Raw genomic sequence first — 20,401 nt, 5'->3', positions numbered from 1 at the left:
AAGAGTTTTTCAATGAAGGACCTTGGAGAAGCTGCTTATATATTAGGCATCAAGATCTATAGAGATAGATCAAGACGCCTCATAGGTCTTTCACAAAGCACATACCTTGATAAGATTTTGAAGAAGTTCAAAATGGATTAGTCCAAGAAAGGGTTCTTGCCTGTTTTGCAAGGTGTGAGATTGAGCTCGGCTCAATGCCCGACCACGGCAGAAGATATAGAAGAGATGAGTGTCATCCCCTATGCCTCAGCCATAGGTTCTATTATGTATGCCATGCTGTGTACCAGACCTGATGTAAACCTTGCCGTAAGTTTGGTAGGAAGGTACCAAAGTAATCCCGGCAAGGAACACTGGACAGCGGTCAAGAATATCCTGAAGTACCTGAAAAGGACTAAGGAAATGTTTCTCGTTTATGGAGGTGACGAAGAGCTCGTCGTAAAGGGTTACGTCGACGCTAGCTTCGACACAGATCTGGATGACTCTAAGTCACAAACCGGATACGTGTATATGTTGAATGGTGGAGCAGTGAGCTGGTGCAGCTGCAAACAGAGCGTCGTGGCGGGATCTACATGTGAAGCGGAGTACATGGCAGCCTCGGAGGCAGCACATGAAGCAATATGGGTGAAGGAGTTCATCACCGACCTAGGAGTCATACCCAATGCGTCGGGGCCAATCAAACTCTTTTGTGACAACACTGGAGCTATTGCACTTGCCAAGGAGCCCAGGTTTCACAAGAAGACAAGGCACATCAAGCGTCGCTTCAACTCCATTCGTGAAAATGTTCAAGATGGAGACATAGAGATTTGTAAAGTACATACGGACCTGAATGTAGCAGATCCGTTGACTAAACCTCTCCCTAGAGCAAAACATGATCAACACCAGAATTCCATGGGTGTTCGATTCATCACAATGTAACTAGATTATTGACTCTAGTGCAAGTGGGAGACTGTTGGAAATATGCCCTAGAGGCAATAATAAAAGCATTATTATTATATTTCCTTATTCATGATAATTGTCTTTATTCATGCTATAATTGTGTTATCCGGAAATCGTAATACATGTGTGAATAACAGACACCAACATGTCCCTAGTAAGCCTCTAGTTGACTAGCTCGTTGATCAACAGATAGTCATGGTTTCCTGACTACGGAAATTGGATGTCATTGATAACGAGATCACATCATTAGGAGAATGATGTGATGGACAAGACCCAATCCTAAACATAGCACAAGATCGTATAGTTCGTTTGCTAAAGTTTTCCAATGTCAAAGTATCTTTTCCTTAGACCATGAGATCGTGTAACTCCCGGATACCGTAGGAGTGCTTTGGGTATACCAAACGTCACAACGTAACTGGGTGACTATAAAGGTAGACTACGGGTATCTCCGAAAGTGTCTGTTGGGTTGACATGGATCAAGACTGGGATTTGTCACTCCGTATGACGGAGAGGTATCACTGGGCCCACTCGGTAATGCATCATCATAATGAGCTCAAAGTGACCAAGTGTCTGGTCATGGGATCATGCATTACGGTATGAGTAAAGTGACTTGCCGGTAACGAGATTGAACGAGGTATTGGGATACCGACGATCGAATCTCGGGCAAGTAACATATCGATTGACAAAGGGAATTGCATACGGGGTTGATTGAATCCTCGACATCGTGGTTCATCCGATGAGATCATCATGGAGCATGTCGGAGCCAACATGGGTATCCAGATCCCGCTGTTGGTTATTGACCGGAGAGTCGTCTCGGTCATGTCTGCTTGTCTCCCGAACCCGTAGGGTCTACACACTTAAGGTTCGATGACGCTAGGGTTATGAAGATATGTATATGCAGTAACCCGAATATTGTTCGGAGTCCCGGATGAGATCCCGGACGTCACGAGGAGTTCCGGAATGGTCCGGAGGTAAAGAATTATATATAGGAAGTGCTGTTTCGGCCATCGGGACAAGTTTCGGGGTCACCGGTATTGTACCGGGACCACCGGAAGGGTCCCGGGGGTCCATCGGGTGGGGCCACCTGTCCCCGGGGGGCACCATGGGCTGAAGTGGAAGGGAACCCAGCCCAAAGTGGGCTGGGGAGCCAACCCCCCAAGGGCTATGAAGTCTCCGATAAGTTCTTCAGCTGTAAGATGGAGGAAAATAGTTCTGTCAGTGAGCACATACTCACTATGTCTGGGTTACATAACCGCTTGACTCAGCTGGGAGTTAATCTCCCGGATGACGCGGTCATTGACAGAATCCTCCAGTCGCTTCCACCAAGCTACAAGAGCTTTGTGATGAACTTCAATATGCAAGGGATGGTAAAGACCATTCCTGAAGTATTTGCTATGCTGAAATCAGCAGAGGTAGAAGTCAAGAAGGAACATCAAGTGTTGATGATGAATAAAATCACTAAGTTCAAGAAGGGCAAGGGTAAAAAGAACTTCAAGAAGGACGGCAAGGAAGTTGCTGCGCCCGGCAAGCAAGCTGTCGGGAAGAAGTCAAAGAATGGACCCAAGCCTGAGACAGAGTGCTTTTATTGCAAAGGGAAGGGTCACTAGAAGCGGAACTGCCCCAAATACTTAGCGGACAAGAAGGCCGGCAACACCAAAGGTATATTTGATATACATGTAATTGATGTGTAACTTACCAATACTCGTAGTAACTCCTGGGTATTTGATACCGGTGCCGTTGCTCATATTTGCAACTCACAGCAGGAGCTGCGGAATAAACGGAAACTGGCGAAGGACGAGGTGACGATGCGTGTCGGGAATGGTTCCAAGGTTGATGTGATCGCCGTCGGCATGCTACCTCTACATTTACCTACGGGATTAGTTATAAACCTCAATAATTGTTATTTAGTGCCATGTTTGAGCATGAACATTGTATCAGGATCTCGTTTAATACGAGATGGCTACTCATTTAAATCCGAGAATAATGGTTGTTCTATTTATATGAGAGATATGTTTTATGGTCATGCTCCGATAGTCAATGGTTTATTCTTAATGAATCTCGAGCGTATTACTACACATGTTCATAGTGTGAGTGCCAAAAGATGTAATGTTGATAATGATAGTCCCACATACTTGTGGCACTGCCGCCTTGGTCACATAGGTGTCAAACGCATGAAGAAGCTCCATGCAGATGGACTTTTAGAGTCTCTTGATTATGAATCATTTGACACGTGCGAACCATGCCTCATGGGAAAAATGACCAAGACTCCGTTCTCAGGAACAATGGAGCGAGCAACCAACTTATTGGAAATCATACATACTGATGTGTGCGGTCCAATGAGTGTTGAGGCTCGCGGTGGCTATCGTTATGTTCTCACCCTCACTGATGACTTGAGTAGATATGGGTATGTCTACTTAATGAAACACAAGTCTGAAACCTTTGAAAAGTTCAAGGAATTTCAGAGTGAGGTTGAAAATCAACGTGACAGGAAAATCAAGTTTCTACGATCAGATCGTGGAGGAGAATACTTGAGTCACGAATTTGGCACACACTTAAGAAAATGTGGAATAGTTTCACAACTCACGCCGCCTGGAACACCTCAGCGTAACGGTGTGTCCGAACATCGTAATCGCACTCTATTAGATATGGTGCGATCTATGATGTCTCTTACCGATTTACCGCTATCTTTTTGGGGCTATGCTTTAGAGACTGCCGCATTCACTTTAAATAGGGCTCCGTCGAAATCCGTTGAGACGACACCGTATGAATTATGGTTTGGGAAGAAACCTAAGTTGTCGTTTCTAAAAGTTTGGGGATGCGATGCTTATGTCAAGAAACTTCAACCTGAAAAGCTCGAACCCAAGTCAGAAAAATGCGTCTTCATAGGATACCCTAAAGAAACTGCTGGGTATACCTTCTACCTCAGATCCGAAGGCAAGATCTTTGTTGCCAGGAATGGATCCTTTCTAGAGAAAGAGTTTCTCTCGAAAGAAGTAAGTGGGAGGAAAGTAGAACTTGATGAAGTATTGCCTCTTGAACCGGTAAATGGCGCAACTCAAGAAAATGTTCCTGAGGTGCCTCCACCGACTAGAGAGGAAGTTATTCATGATGATCAAGATACTTCTGATCAAGCTCCTACTGAAATTCGAAGGTCCACAAGGACACGTTCCGCACCAGAGTGGTACGGCAACCCTGTCTTGGAAATCATATTGTTAGACAACGGTGAACCTTCGAACTATGAAGAAGCGATGGCGGGCCCGGATTCCGACAAATGGCTGGAAGCCATGAAATCCGAGATAGGATCCATGTATGAAAATGAAGTATGGACTTTGACTGACTTGCCCATTGAACAGCGAGCCATAGAAAATAAATGGATCTTTAAGAAGAAGACAGACGCGGATGGTAATGTGACCATCTATAAAGCTCGACTTGTCGCTAAGGGTTATCGACAAGTTCAAGGGGTTGACTACGATGAGACTTTCTCACCGGTACTGAAGCTAAAGTCCGTCCGAATCATGTTAGCAATTGCCGCATTCTACGATTATGAGATATGGCAAATGGACGTCAAAACGGCATTCCTTAATGGTTTCCTTAAGGAAGAATTGTATATGATGCAGCCGGAAGGTTTTGTCGATCCTAAGAATGCTGACAAGGTGTGCAAGCTCCAACGCTCGATTTATGGGCTGGTGCAAGCATCTCGGAGTTGGAACATTCGCTTTGATGAGATGATCAAAGCCTTTGGGTTTACGCAGACTTATGGAGAAGCCTGTGTTTACAAGAAAGTGAGTGGGACCTCTGTAGCATTTCTCATATTATATGTAGATGACATACTATTGATGGGAAATGATATAGAACTCTTGGACAGCATCAAGGCCTACTTGAATAAGAGTTTTTCAATGAAGGACCTTGGAGAAGCTGCTTATATATTAGGCATCAAGATCTATAGAGATAGATCAAGACGCCTCATAGGTCTTTCACAAAGCACATACCTTGATAAGATTTTGAAGAAGTTCAAAATGGATTAGTCCAAGAAAGGGTTCTTGCCTGTTTTGCAAGGTGTGAGATTGAGCTCGGCTCAATGCCCGACCACGGCAGAAGATATAGAAGAGATGAGTGTCATCCCCTATGCCTCAGCCATAGGTTCTATTATGTATGCCATGCTGTGTAACAGACCTGATGTAAACCTTGCCGTAAGTTTGGTAGGAAGGTACCAAAGTAATCCCGGCAAGGAACACTGGACAGCGGTCAAGAATATCCTGAAGTACCTGAAAAGGACTAAGGAAATGTTTCTCATTTATGGAGGTGACGAAGAGCTCGTCGTAAAGGGTTACGTCGACGCTAGCTTCGACACAGATCTGGATGACTCTAAGTCACAAACCGGATACGTGTATATGTTGAATGGTGGAGCAGTGAGCTGGTGCAGCTGCAAACAGAGCGTCGTGGCGGGATCTACATGTGAAGCGGAGTACATGGCAGCCTCGGAGGCAGCACATGAAGCAATATGGGTGAAGGAGTTCATCACCGACCTAGGAGTCATACCCAATGCGTCGGGGCCAATCAAACTCTTTTGTGACAACACTGGAGCTATTGCACTTGCCAAGGAGCCCAGGTTTCACAAGAAGACAAGGCACATCAAGCGTCGCTTCAACTCCATTCGTGAAAATGTTCAAGATGGAGACATAGAGATTTGTAAAGTACATACGGACCTGAATATAGCAGATCCGTTGACTAAACCTCTCCCTAGGGCAAAACATGATCAACACCAGAATTCCATGGGTGTTCGATTCATCACAATGTAACTAGATTATTGACTCTAGTGCAAGTGGGAGACTGTTGGAAATATGCCCTAGAGGCAATAATAAAAGTATTATTATTATATTTCTTTGATCATGATAATTGTCTTTATTCATGCTATAACTGTATTATCCGGAAATCGTAATACACGTGTGAATACATAGACCATAATATGTCCCTAGTAAGCCTCTAGTTGACTAGCTCGTTGATCAACAGATAGTCATGGTTTCCTGACTACGGAAATTGGATGTCATTGATAACGGGATCACATCATTAGGAGAATGATGTGATGGACAAGACCTAATCCTAAGCATAGCACAAGATCGTGTAGTTCATTTGCTAGAGCTTTTCCAAGGTCAAATATCTTTTCCTTTGACCATGAGATCGTGTAACTCCCGGATACCGTAAGAATGCTTTGGGTGTATCAAACGTCACAACGTAACTGGGTGACTATAAAGGTGCACTACAAGTATTTCTGAAAGTATCTGTTGGGTTGACACGGATCGAGACTGGGATTTGTCACTCCATATAACGGAGAGGTATCACTAGGCCCACTCGGTAATGCATCATCATTATGAGCTCAGGTGACCAAGTGGTTGATCACGGGATCATGCATTACAGTACGAGTAAAGTGACTTGCCGGTAACGAGACTGAACAAGGTATTGGGATACCAACGATCGAGTCACGGGCAAGTAACATACCGATTGACAAAGGGAATTGTATACGGGGTTGATTAAATCCTCGACATCGTGGTTCATCCGATGAGATCATCGTGGAGCATGTGGGAGCCAACATGGGTATCCAGATCCCGCTGTTGGTTATTGACTGGAGAGTCGTCCCGGTCATGTCTGCATGTCTCCCGAACCCGTAGGGTCTACACACTTAAGGTTCGGTGACGCTAGGGTTATGAAGATATGTATATGCAGTAACCCGAATGTTGTTCGGAGTCCCGGATGAGATCCCGGACGTCACGAGGAGTTCCGGAATGGTCCGGAGGTAAAGAATTATATATAGGAAGTGCAGTATCGGCCATCGAGACAAGTTTCGGGGTTATCGGTATTGTGCCGGGACCACCGGAAGGGTCCCGGGGGTCCACCGGGTGGGGCCACCTGTCCCGGGGGGCCACATGGGCTGTAGGGGGTGCGCCTTGGCCTGCATGGGCCAAGGGCACCAGCCCCAAAAGCCCATGCGCCTAGGTTTCCACAAAAGGGAAGAGTCCCAATGGTGGAAGGCACCTCTAGGTGCCTTGGGGGGGAGGGAAACCTCCCCTTGGCCGCCGCACCTAGGAGATTGGATCTCCTAGGCTGGCGCACCCCCCCCTTGGCCCTCCTATATATAGTTGAGGAGAAGGAGAACTTCATACCTCAGCCTTTGGTGCTTCCCTCTCCCCTGTTACATCTCTCCCTCGTAGTACACGGCGAAGCCCTGCTACTGTGATGCCCTGCATCCACCACCACGCCGTCGTGCTGCTGGATCTTCATCAACCTCTCCTCCCCCCTTGTTGGATCAAGAAAGGAGGAGACGTCATCCGTTCCGTACGTGTGTTGAACGCGGAGGCACCGTCCCTTCGGTGCTAGGATCTCCGGTGATTTGATTCACGTCGTGTACGACTACATCATCCCCGTTCTTTGAACGCTTCCGCTCGCGATCTACAAAGGTATGTAGATGCATCCGATCACTCGTTGCTAGATAAACTCATAGATAGATCTTGGTGAAACCGTAGGAAAATTTTTGTTTTCTGCAACGTTCCCCAACAATATGTACCTAGGGCCATTAGTTGAAGAACTCTTACAGGTGTGGAATGAAAAATGTGTACGTGCGTGGGATGAGCACAATCAGGAGGAATTTGATCTACGTGCGTTGCTGTTTGTGATCATCAATGATTGGCCTGCTCTCAGTAACCTTTCAGGATAGACAAACAAGGGACATCGCGCATGCACGTACCGTTTAGATGATACCGACAGTATATATTTGGATAATTGTAAGAAGAATGTGTGCCTGGGACATCGTCGATTTCTCCCGAGCAAGCATCTCATAAGAAAGAAAGGCAAGCATTTCAAAGGCGAGGCAGATCACCGGAAGAAGCCTCGCCACCATGCTGGTCGTGATATACTTGATATGGTCAAGCATTTAAAAGTAATCTTTGGAAAGGGTCCTGGCGGACAATCTGTTCCGAATGACACTGATATACGCGCACCCATGTGGAATAAGAAATCTATATTTTGGGACCTACCCTATTGGAAAGACCTAGAGGTCCGCTCTGCAATCGACGTGATGCACGTGACGAAAAATCTTTGCGTGATCCTGCTTGGCTTCTTGGGCGTGTATGGGAAGACAAAAGATACACCGGACACACGGGAGGACTAGCAACATATGCACGGAAAAGACGACACACATCAGGGTCATGCCAGCTACGCTCTTACAAAAGAAGGGAAGGAAATCTTCATTGAATGCCTGCTCAGTATGAAGGTCCTGTCTGGCTTCTCGTCGAATATAAAGGGAATAATAAATATGGTAGAGAAAAAGTTCCATAACCTAAAGTCTCATGACTGGAACGTGATTATGACGCAACTGCTTCCGGTTGCATTGAGGGGGCTTCTACCGGAAAACATTCGATTAGCCATTGTGAAGCTATGTGCATTCCTCAATGCAATCTCTCATAAGGTAATCGATCCAGAAATCATACCAAGGTTAGAGAATGATTTGGTGCAATGTCTTGTCAGTTTCGAATTGGTGTTCCCACCATCCTTCTTCAATATCACGCACGTCCTAGTTCACCTATGCGAAGAGATTGTCGTTCTGGGCCCTGTATTTCTACACAATACGTTCCCCTTTGAGAGGTACATGGGAGTCCTAAAGAAATATGTTCATAGCTGTGCTAGGTCAGAAAGAAGCATCTCCAAGGGTAATGAAAATCAGGAGGTCATTGAGTTTTGTGTTGAATTTATTCCTGACCTTAAGCCAATTGGTGTTCCTGTATCGCGGCATGAGGGCAGACTAGGTGGAAATGGCACGCTAGGACCGAAAGCAATAATATGTATGGACGGGCATTCTCTCACTCAAGCACACTACACAGTTCTACAAAACTCGGCCTTGGTGGCTCTGAATATCGAGAAACACAAGAATATTCTACGCTCCAAACACCCGGAGCAGTTTGGCAACTGCATTACACGTGAACAAACGGGGGCTTTCACCGGTTGGCCGCAGACACGTGCCATGCATGACGACGTTGTTGAAGATGACCTGTACTTGCTGTCCCAGTTACCATCTTCGAATATAATGACTTTCAAAGGCTACGAGATAAATGGAATACATTTTACACGATTGCCCAAGATAAAAAGAGTAATAACCAAAACAGTGATGTCCGCTTTGATGCAACAACCAAGAGGGGAAAGGACACATATTATGGTTATATAGAGGAGATATGGGAACTTGGCTATGGACATGGTTTGAAGGTCCCTTTGTTTCGGTGCAAATGGGTCAAGCTCTTTCGAAGTATCAGGGTTACGGCAAAAAGTTAAGAGGGTTACGGCAAAAACTGGATGCACTTCGTGTACAAAATGGACAATCTCTTTCGAAGTATCAGGGTTTGGGGCTAAAACTCATCTGTTATAAAGACATTTCATTTTTTTAAACTTATTTCAACTCCAGACTTTTTGTTTAGTATGCACCATTCGAAGCCACGTCATCAATTTTCAACCCTTTTTGACTTCATTTGCTATTTTTCATGCATTTATTGATTTTTTTTAGCTAAATGGCCCTGAAATTGAAAATAACTACAAATGAACTCTGAAAAGGTTGAAAATTGGCATGATATCATTATTTCACTCACATAGCATGTGCTAAAAGTTGAGAGGGTTACGGCAAAAACTGGATGCACTTCGTGTACAAAATGGACAATCTCTTTCGAAGTACCAGGGTTTCGAACAAAAATTCATCTGTTACAAAGGCATTTCATTTTTTAAATAACCTAAGAATTACCAAATTGAATATAATGATAAAACACACTAATATTAAACAGAAGAAAAAGGCATCACTAAAAAAATCTATTTTTAAAGTAAAGTTATTCACAAACTAGTGATTCACACAAATTTCAAATAATTCAAATTTAGACTATTCAAATTTGAAAACTACTGGCACTAATAGAAAGTTTATAATTTTTTTACCTAAAGCAAAACGATTCACAAAGAAACTCTAAATAAAGCAAAAACAACTCAGAAACAAAAGAAAATAAATAAAGGAGAAAACAAAAAAATAAAAATAAATAAATTATAAAAAGCCTGCCAACTGGGCCACAACCGCCTACATACGACTAGAAACCCAACCTGTAGTTGGGCCAGGATGCAGGCCCGCAAGGCCCAGTAGGCTCACCAGGGCAGCGCATGTGAGGTAGGCCCAGAAGTCCTGCATTAGAGAGGAGCTCGATGCAGTGCCTACGTCGGGGCTTATAAACAGGTGCTGGCTCCCCTCAACTAGCGAGGTGGGACTAAACACCCACCGCACCCCTCGCCTGGCAACGCACCACCTTTAGTCGTGGTTGGTGGCTCCAATTGCGACTAAAGGCTCCCCTTAGTCACTGTTGGAGCCACCAACCGCGACTAAAGGCCTGCACTTCCCGCCACTTCAGCTGGCCAAAAGTGACCTTTAGTCCTGGTTGGTGGCTCCAACCAGGACTAAAGGTCTCCGCATATATATACTCACACTTTGAAATTTTCAGTTTCTCTGCTTTCTTCGACCTCTTCGACATCGTCGCGCCGTCGCCGTCTCGCCTCCCCGACGCCGGGGCTCGTCGCCGCCCCCGAGGCCGGCCGCCCGCGCCTGCTCGCGCCGATCCCCGAGGCCGCTCACGCTTTCTCCTCCCCGAGCCCGGCCTGATGCCGCCCGGGACGCCACCCGCGCCCGCTCCTTTGGCCCCGAGCTCCTCGTTGCGCCGCCGCCGCCCCCGACTCGCCTCGCCGTCGCCCCGCTGTGAGCTCCCCCCTCTCCCCCTCTCCATCGCCCTCTGTGCCCCCATGGCCGCCCCTCCCCGAGCCCACACACACACACACATTTTCTTAAGTTAGATGATTTATATGTATTTTTGTATGTTTTAGTATATATGTATAGCAATTTTGACATTTTTCAGAAGAATTTTGACTTTTTTCACTAGATGATTAGATATATACAAAAAGTTAAGGAATTTTTACATTTGAGAAATTTTTACATTTTGATCCAATATGTATAAAATTAGTATATATACATACATACATACATACATATATATATATATACATATATACACACACACATATATATATATATATATATATGCGTGTGAATACAGTGTATAGAAAAAAGTTGATGAATTTTGACATTTGATCCAATGTATAGCAATTAGTATTTGCAAAAGTTGCATATTTTAATGTTGTATTTATGAATTTTTGTTATGTATTTGCAATTAATTAGTATATGTATGTATACAATAGATTCTCTTAGTCCTTTAATAAGGGATTTATCAAGAATGCCCCCATTATGGATGTGCACAAGTCGATCCAATTTTTTTCTGATCTCATCTATGTACGTACCCTTCTATATGTCACGTTGTCTTGTGTCAAAGTATTGAAAAAAATTCATGGCTTCATTATTAGCCAGAAGTAACAGGCGCATGATGGTATGAAGCTCTTCAAAATTGCTTCGGAACGGAGTTCCTGATAGGATAATTCGCCTTTTGGTACAGAGTTCAGCAAAGGCCTTCCAAATAGCGATATTCAGAAGACTCTTGCTGAACTTCGTACCAAAAAGCTAATTATCCTATCCGGGACTCTGTTCCAAAACAACTTTGCAAAGCTTCATACCATCATGCGTCTGTTACTTCTGGCTAATGATGAAGCCATGGTTTTCTTGAATCCTTTGATACTAGACAACGTGCCATATAGAAGGGTAGATGAGATCAGGAAAAATATGGACCATTTTCTGCACATGCCGAATAGCGCCATTTTGTTAAATACCTTAAAGGTTAAGAGAATCCGTTATGATTCTGAATCATGTTCCTCGCCAGGGACTAAAGGTTCCTCTTATATAAGAAATCACAATCCAAGCATTTAAAAAATGTTAAATTTGCATAGAATTTGTTCTCGACATCAACGATGCCCGGCCCGCATCCTCGTCATCGACTCGTTCGCGATGACGTCCTGCTTCAGAGGCGCCATGTCCTGGACAGGGCTCCGTCGGGCTGACACTGGGAGGTGCTACCTTCAGGAGCGCGCATCTTGGTGAGGAACCCGGGCCTTCTTTGGTGGCGGGCGCGTGGGCCACATTCGATGCAGAGGCTGGCGTCCGTCGCTACATGGTTGCGTTGGACGTCAGGTTCTCCAATAACTGGCAGGTTCTTCAGGGACCTCACCCGAGCTATGATCCTGTGATGGTTCCTTCTCTTTGGGTGTCCACCGCGAGTGAACTAGATTCTTCAATAATATTGGATCTGTATTAGCTAGTGATGTATTCGAGACGATGTATTTGAGATTATATTATTTGATAATATTCGAGATGATGTATTCGAGATTATTATCTGATTCTACCATCTCTTTAATTCTAGTTTCAATACCATTATCATGCTTGACTAATTATTATCTGATTGAATTCCATTCTCGTAAAGGCCATGAAGCAGGCGTTGGAGAATAATTTATGTGCATACTACGTTTGCGAGAACATTCTCATGATGACTTCCGAAAGGAGCAGAAATGACAGAGAGTAATGGGTACGTTTGCCAGAACACTATTCATAATTTTTACATCATTATCTAATATATATACACACAACTAATACATGCATATTGATCTCCTTCTTTAAAGATGAAGAGGATGCGGGATAAGCTCCTACCAGAGGATCGCGTACGAGCAATTCAAGAGGAAATAGCGGGATTTTGCTCGACCAGGTCATAGATCCTGAAGGAGAATACCTATATATATATATATATATATATATATGGTTCTACGAGAAATTCTATTTATATATATGCATAACGTGTACAATATGTAGTAGCATAAAATATGTTTGAAATGAAAAAAAAATGGAAAACACAAAACTAAAAGGAAAAATTAATTATAAACCCCTAAACCCCTAAACCTTTTAGTCCCATTTGGTGTAACCAACCGGGACTAGGGGGGGCTTTAGTCCCCACCCTTTAGTGCCGGTTGCAGAACCGGCACTGAAGGTCCTTACGAACCGGGACCAAAGCCCGATTCTGCACTAGTGGGAAAAGAACTTGCATGACATCTTTTATCCTACCCTCCCGTGGCAGTGGGGTCCATAAGAAAACTAAGGGATATTAAGGCCTCCTTTTAATAGAAAACCGGAATAAAGCATTAGCACTTAGTGAATACATGAACTCATGAAACTAGTGTAATCACCGAAAAGAATCTCAATCATTGTCACCTTGGGGTATGCGGATCATAACTCGTAATAGGTGCATATAACTTGCAAGATAGGATCAAGAACACACATATATTCATGAAAACATAATAGGTTCAGATCTAAAATCATGGCACCCGGGCCGTAGTGACAAGCATTAAGCATAGCAAAGTCATAACAATATCAATCTCAAAACATAGTGGGTACTAGGCATCAAGCCCTAACAAAACTAACTCGATTACATGATAGATCTCATCCAACCCATCACAGTCCATCAAGCCTACAAAGAAATTACTCACTCCTAGAGGTCAGCATCATGAAATTGGTGATGGAGGAAGGTTGATGATGACGACAGCGTCGAATTCCACCCTCCGGAGCCCCGAACTGACTCCAGATCAGCCCTCCCGATGAAGAACAGGAGGTGGCGGCGGCTCCGTATCGTAAAACGTGATGAATCCTTTTCTTTGATTTTTTTCTTGGCAAATAGGTATATATGGAGTTAGGATTACCGGAGGTCCAAGGGGGCCACAAGCCTACAGGGCGCGCAGGGGGGTAGGCACCCCCCTGAGCTTGTGGCTCCTGGGTGGGTCCCTCTGGTATCTTTTTTCACCAGTATTTTTTATATATTCCACAAGAATTCTTCCTAAATTTTCAGGTCAATCCGAGAACTTTGATCTCTGCACAAAAATAACACCATGGAAATTCTGCTGAAAACAACATCAGTCCGGGTTAGTTCCATTCAAATCATGCAAATTAGAGTCCAAAATAAGAGCAAAAGTGTTTGGAAAAGTAGATATGACAGTATGAGAGTACAATACAAGGCAACTGGTATTACCATTGCACTGACACAATTCATATATTCTTATCATGAATTGAAATCTCTCTGCACCTAGGCTGCGTTCGGTTTCTCTCGGCTCCGTTAACTCCGCTCCCGGAGCGGACCATCCTTTAGCTTAATTAGGCGAAGCTGCCAAAACCCAACTCCCGAACTCCACGGAGTGGGGAAGTTCCGAACAGGGCCCTAATCTCTTCATTGCAGGAAACACCATTTACATTTTAAGCTCGTTTTATTTACTTTATTTAGTTATTTAGTAGACACCTTTAAATCCTCCTTTTTCTAGCATATTTAGTTCTTCGTTTACCCAGGACAGTAATAGTATTTGCAGAAGCTCAAGCAGTACTTCACACAATAACTATGACACCTTGTGTGTGACAGAAACACCTCCATAAATACTCTCCTTCGCTCTTTGTTGGGATGACTAATCATTGGGATACTTATGTGAAAGTGTTACACTACCCTGTTTGGTCTGCAGGTACCACACACACTCAAAAAAGACTAGTAGATTGCTCCCCCGTATTTCACTATGAGTGAGCCACTCTTTGGCACATCTTCACAAGTCCATTCTCACCACATTGGACGGCAAGCTCCAAACAGTGATCTCTTCGCGATGCTCCTCTTGAACTTGCACACCGCAACCTAACCCCACATAGAACTCTCACGTAGACCATGAGTTAGTACACAAACGTAATGGACAATGCTTACCATACCATGGGATCACTTGATCACTCTCGGTACATCTTGTGCGCTTTGTGTGTTGATCAACTTGATTCACTCTTTGACTTAGTCTTGATCAACCTTGTAACATGTCTTCCCTATAACCAATCTTTGGATAATACCTTGAGTAGCACCTTGGTCATCACACCAACTTCTTGAAACCAACAAATGGACTTCAAGAAATGTCTATGGAAAAATCTTTCAAATATAGCTCAAGGCAACCATTAGTCCATAGGAATTGTTATCAATTACCAAAACCAAGCATGAGGGCACCGTGCTCTTTCACTAGGGAAAACCTTCCTCCCCTCGATCTCCGCCGATGAGCCCGTGAATTCGCCTCCCTCTCCACCTGCCACTCTGGAGGCCGGTGGCGGGGATGAGATTTCTGGTGCCTCTGCTCCTGCTAGTACATAGGTAGGGTTTTAGTCCCCGCAAGGGCGACGTTTGGACGGATGTCGACGCTTCTTCTTCGAGCCAGTCTTTCGGGTTACGATCCCCCTCAAGTTCGTCCATGAGGATGAATTAGACGGAACTCCTGCGTAGATTTCTTCCAGCTCCTTGGGGCAGCGAGGTTAGGATTTCTCGTCGTGCGTATGCAACAACGATATTTAGTGTACTTCATATCAATTGAAGGATCAACGACGACGACCGCGGCTCCGGGACGTTGTCCCTTAGGGGCATGTGCATGAATACCCCGGTTGTCATCGACATGGTCAGGCCGGCTCCGGTATGGGAGCAGCGACAACGGCGCATTGGTGGCTCATTCTGGCAGCGACAATGATCGTTCGATCGTCCATGGACCTCGATATAATTTTTATTATGTTTAAGGTGTTTTGTACTTCCGGTGAATTTTTATAATAAATCTGATATTTTTGCAAATAAAAGTTAATTTATTGGAAAATTACTTTTCCAGATATACACATACGGTTATCTCGGCAGAATTCTCGAAGAATCGTCAAGGCCATCGAGGAATAGAGCCGCGGCTGCCGCTCTTGCCCTTTCGGTTTTCAAACCCTAGCTAGAGTTCCAGTTGTAAGACAGATAGGAATCGGGGCTGCAAGATTGCACGCCTCCTCATCTCATTGCATCATATATATATATACATACACGTATACATGGGTTAGCTTGCCTTGCAAGTCAATTAAACTGGGAAACTACAACCGACTCAAGCCATATTTGGTAGTCTAAACATACTTGGATGATGGACATTATCAGCAGGATACGGCACAGCTAATTGTCAGGATGCAGGACTCTCCGACACGCCCCCGTAGTCTGAGCCTGGTAGTGGAGCGAGGTGAAGACTGGACCGGAACTCATGAAACAATACAGCTGGAAGACCTTTTGTGAATATATCCGCGTATTGTGGCGAAGAAGGAACATGCAGAACTCGAACAGCACCAAGAGCAACTTTCTCGCGGACAAAATGAATGTCAAGCTCAATGTGTTTGGTTCGTCGATGTTGTATCGGGTTATGAGCAAGATATACCGCGCTCACATTGTCACAAAAAACAACTGTAGCAGTGCTGATAGGTCGATGGAGCTCCTGAAGTAAGTGACGAACCCAACAAGACTCGGCCACAACAGCAGCCACGGCGCGATATTCAGCCTCTGCATTGGAACGAGAAACTGTAGTTTGTCGTCGAGAAGACCATGAGATCAAATTATCACCGAGAAACATGCAAAATCCAGAAGTGGAGCGTCTGGTATCCTGGCAACCAGCCCAATTGGCATCTGAATAGGCAATGAGATTATGAGAGGAAGAAGAAGAAAGAGTTAGGCCAAGATCAAGTGTGCCTTTGAGATAGCGCAAAATGCGCTTGATAAAAAGAAGATGGGGTTCGTGAGGATCATGCATGTGGAGGCACACTTGTTGGACAGCATAAGCTATGTCAGGTTGAGTGAGAGTGGCGTACTGAAGAGCACCCGCAAGACTGCGATATAAAGAAGGATCAGAAACAGGAGAACCAGAAGTAGCGGAGAGTTTGGCTTTGATGTCAACCGGTGTAGAGACAGGATTACAGTCACTCATGCCAGCACAAGATAGGAGTTCTAGAATATACTGTCGTTGAGAGAGATGCAAACTAGTAGGTGTGCGAGAAACTGAGATTTCAAGAAAATGATGAAGTGGTCCAAGGTCTTTCATAGCAAATTCCTTGCTGAACAAATGAATGATGGAATGAAGAGCAGTAGAAGACGAGGCAGTAATGATGATATCATCAACATACATAAGTAAGTATGCAGTGGTGTTCCCCTTATGAAGAATGAACAAGGAGGCGTCAGATTTGGATTCGACAAAACCAACAGAACGAGCATAGGTGGCGAAGCGCTGAAACCAAGCACGGGAGCTTGCTTTAGTCCATAGAGAGACTTATGCAAGCGACTAACAAAATCAGGGTGGTTAGGATTAATAAAGCCGGATGGTTGTTGACTATAGACGACATCATCAAGATAGCCATCAAGAAATGCATTTTTAACATCGAGTTGGTGAATAGGCCAAGAAGAAGAAAGTGCGAGGGAAAGAACTAAACGAATGGTGGATGGTTTGACGACCAGACTAAAAGTTTCATCATAGTCGACACCAGGTTGTTGTGAAAAACCGCGTACAACCCAACGAGCCTTATGTCGAGAAAGGGAGCCATCAGAGTTATATTTATGTCGAAAAATCCATTTTCCACTGACAATGCTAGCACCTGGAGGAGGAGGAACAAGAGTCCAGGTTTTGTTGATGGTGAGAGCAACGTATTCTTCCTGCATAGCGTGTCGCCAAGAGGGATCATGGAGTGCTGTGAGATAATTATGTGGTATAGGGGAGGAGGCGACGACTGAAAGGCTGAGGCGGTCTATCGGGCCAGGGAGGCGACCGATTGTCAAGCGCGTGCGATGTATGGGCATAGGTGGTGGCGGAGGAGATGCTATGTTGGGAGATGGCGGGGAGATGGTGGGCTAGGAGGTGGCGGAGGAGATGGTGGGCTGGGAGGTGGCGCCAGGCTAAGTGGTGTTGTTGGGCCATGTGTATCCGGTGTAGTAGGAGGAGATGTGCTAATAGATATGTTTGGACTAGCAGGTCCATGCGTAGTGGGTGTAGATGGAATAGGTGCATGCATAACGGGCGATGCTTGCGATCGACGTGAAAGGTTGGAAGGATGCGGGAAGATGGGAGGAGCTTCTGTTGATGGTGGCGTGGACTCGACAACGGATGGTATGGCGTATGGAAAAGTTGTCTCGTCAAACACAACATGACGAGATAAAATAATGCGACGGGTGGCTAGGTTAAGACAACGATAACCTTTGTGCCGTGGAGGATAACCGAGAAATATATATTTTATGGAACGAGGAGTGAGTTTGTGGGGAGTTGTGGAAGATGTACTGGGATAGCAAAGACAACCAAAAACACGGAGATCGTGATAGGGTGGTGTTATGCCGAAGAGAATCATGTAAGGGGTAGAAAATTGGAGAGCAGAGGTAGGACGTATATTTATATGAGATAAGTGGCGGTGTAAAGGGCTTCGGCCCAAAAGGGCGGTGGTAGTGAGGCTTGAAGTAATAGTGTACGGATGACATCATTTGTGGTGCGAATAGCACGTTCGGCCTTGCCGTTTTGCTGGGATGTGTGTGGGCAAGAAAAACGAAGAAGCAGACCATGAGAGGCACAAAAAAGATCTAAACGAGTGTTGAGAAATTCTCCACCATTATCGCATTGAATAGCTAAGATGGGCAAATTGAATTGTGTTTTAACAAAAACGTGATAGGTAGTGAGAGTTGCATATAGAGCAGACTTCTTGTGAAGGGGGAAACTCTAAATATAATGAGAAAAATCATCTACAATGATAAGGTAATAACGAAAACCAGAGGTACTAGGGATCGGTGATGTCCAAAGATCACTATGTAATAACTGAAACGGACGAACAGTATATGTTTGAGAATCATAAAAGGGTAGTCTAACATGCTTTCCTAATTGACAGGCATGACAAAGGAGCGGCCCATCTTTATTGTATGAAATAAGTTTCGATTGTTGAAGACGTGACATGGTGTGATGTCCGGGGTGGCCAAGACGGCGGTGCCAAAGTGATGATGAGGTGGTGGTGATGAGAGCTTCGGCAGGTGCTGGTCGACATAAAGGGTAGAGCGGTCCGGGGCTATTGCATCGAAGAATCACGTTCCTGAAAGGGAGCACCTTCACAGAAAAGCCAAAAGGATCAAATTGAATTGCACAATAGTTGTCAGTTGTGAATTGGTGAACAGAAATAAGATTTTTGATAATGTCGGGAATGATAAGAATGTTGTTCAGAGAAAGTGGTCTGGTGGAAGAGGGAACAATTTGAGAACCAATGTGAGTAGCAAGAATAGATTGACCATTACCAACCGTGATAGTTTGAAAGGTAGGTTTGAAGGAAGAGAGATTACCATGATCAGATGCCATATGGGAGGAGGCGCCAGTGTCCATAAACCACTCTTGATTTCCTGGGAGATGCATGTTGTTCAGTGTTGTTGCCGCTCCTTGCCGAACCCTAGCTCTACCCCTCTCTCTCTTTTGTACCTCGCTCACTCTTTGATCTCAAACAACAGAAGAGGAAGGAGGAAGGAGAAGTTGACAGTGGACACAACAAGCTTTTACCCGGCACACGTACGCCGCCGACCGCACGAACAGCCGCTTGGTTTCTTTCCTGAGCACGAACTCAGCCACAGACTACAACGAATACGCGGAGGGCCTTTTATATCCAAGCTACACACACCAGACAAGCTACCACACGCAAGCACACACGCACAGACTTGGCTTGCCGCTGCATTCGGCCACCACTAACAGCACTACTCACACGAGCTAACTAATTCCGCCATGCATGCAACTAAATGCAGCTCACGCAACGCCCACCCCACGCTCCTCAGCTCCCGCGCCCGTCGCGCACGCACGTCAACGGGACACGACTGGTTTCAGTGCCCGGCGTGGCTACACCTCGCGCGTCCGTCTAACCAACTCACACAAGCACACGACCCCATCGCGGACCCGACGTGCCCGACACGCCTGACGCGTGCCCATACACGCGCCCGACGTGCCCGATCCGTCGCCGCGGCTTATTCCGGCCAACACTCACCTCCTAAGCCGCGGCTCAGAGGAGGCCGACGTCCTCGATGCCACCGTTCGCCGGCAGCGCGTGCTCCGTCGCTCTATCGTCGTCATCGTTGTAGCCGCCACCGCCCTGACGATCCGAGGCGATGGTGGTGGCGCGACGGACTCCATATGATGTGGGTGTCGGCGGCGCAAGGTGTGGACGGCGTTAGCGGCGCGATGCTGCTAGCGGCCGGTGCGTGTCTTCATCATCGTCGAGCTGCCTCACGAGCGATGGAGAGAGATGGGCTGCCCGGTGAGTTGCGGCACCGCGGCAAGGTGGTGATGGCCATGGAGCGGAGGCCATTGCCCCGAGGAGTTCCATGTCTGAGTCTGTCGACAAGGTGCGTCATCGTCGACAACATGAAGGCGAATCACCGGCGAGTTGCGTCACCGGCGACAAACATGGAGGGGAGTCACCGGCGAGTTGCGGCACCGGTGACGACCATGGAGGCGAGTCACCGGCGAGTTGCGGCAACGGTGGCAAACATGCGGCAGGGAGCATGCCACGGCAGCACGCTCATGGTGAAGGCACGGGAGGTGTGGCTCTCATTGAAACTAGCGGCGTCGGCGACAATAGGCGTGACAAGATGGCATTGGCGGCCGTCTCCGTGTTGCACCG

At 45.7% G+C, this 20,401-nt stretch overlaps 1 pseudogene; it reads right to left on the bottom strand.

Moving 5' to 3' along the window:
- LOC147956880 (uncharacterized) overlaps window positions 1-19,670 on the bottom strand; it is a 56,370-nt pseudogene extending 36,700 nt beyond the window's left edge.
- Between the last annotated feature and the right edge of the window lie 731 nt (window positions 19,671-20,401).

This window comes from Triticum urartu, chromosome 7A (genome assembly GCF_056163025.1).
Source record: "Triticum urartu cultivar PI428250 chromosome 7A, HENAU_Tu73, whole genome shotgun sequence".
In the NCBI taxonomy this organism is placed as follows: Eukaryota; Viridiplantae; Streptophyta; class Magnoliopsida; order Poales; family Poaceae; genus Triticum; species Triticum urartu.
This window is presented reverse-complemented; position numbering and strand designations above follow the sequence as displayed.